Source organism: Egretta garzetta, unplaced genomic scaffold (genome assembly GCF_000687185.1).
Source record: "Egretta garzetta isolate BGI_Z169 unplaced genomic scaffold, ASM68718v1 scaffold74, whole genome shotgun sequence".
Taxonomy (NCBI): Eukaryota; Metazoa; Chordata; class Aves; order Pelecaniformes; family Ardeidae; genus Egretta; species Egretta garzetta.
Genome location: NW_009259427.1, coordinates 1,213,579 through 1,214,135, shown reverse-complemented (window position 1 = coordinate 1,214,135; position 557 = coordinate 1,213,579). Strand labels below are relative to the sequence as shown.

At 41.7% G+C, this 557-nt stretch overlaps 1 protein-coding gene across 1 annotated transcript in view; it reads left to right on the top strand.

Moving 5' to 3' along the window:
• The window catches only part of COL22A1 (collagen type XXII alpha 1 chain), a 221,056-nt gene that overhangs the window by 120,983 nt on the left and 99,516 nt on the right, over positions 1–557 (top strand). The gene's annotated exons all lie outside the window — the stretch shown is intronic.

Below are 557 nucleotides of genomic sequence, written 5' to 3'. Positions count from 1 at the left end.
TCATTATCTCGAGCAAGGACCTGGTTACGGAATATGTGAAGTTTGAATGTGGATGTACAGTGGAGGTCATGGCCAGAATTCAAAATGACCTTGAAAACATAGTCCCCCAAAGCATAAGACGGCATTGAGAAGGAGTAGCTGCAGGATGCTTCATATGTGTAGGGCAACAAATTGCACACTGCCACAGAATGGGAGCAACTGATTAAGGAGCTGTCCTGCAGAAGGGGGCTTGGGGTAAACGGTAAACATTTTCCTGGGATTTAAACAGAAGAATACACTACAAAACATGAAATAATCTTTCTGCTCAAAGTTAACCTCAGCTGTGTCCGGCTTGAGGTACCTAGCTACAGCAAAGACATGTCAAAAATGGACAGTGCACAAAGGAGAGCAACAAAAATGATCAGAGGTCTGAAAAACATACCCATAAAGAAAAGCTGAAAGTATTGACATTGTTTAGTCTAGAGAAGGTTGAAAGGGGAGTTTTGACAGTCTTCAAATACATAAAAGACCATTGTAAAAATGAAGGGAACAGTGTGTTTTCTGTGGCGTGTTAGGGA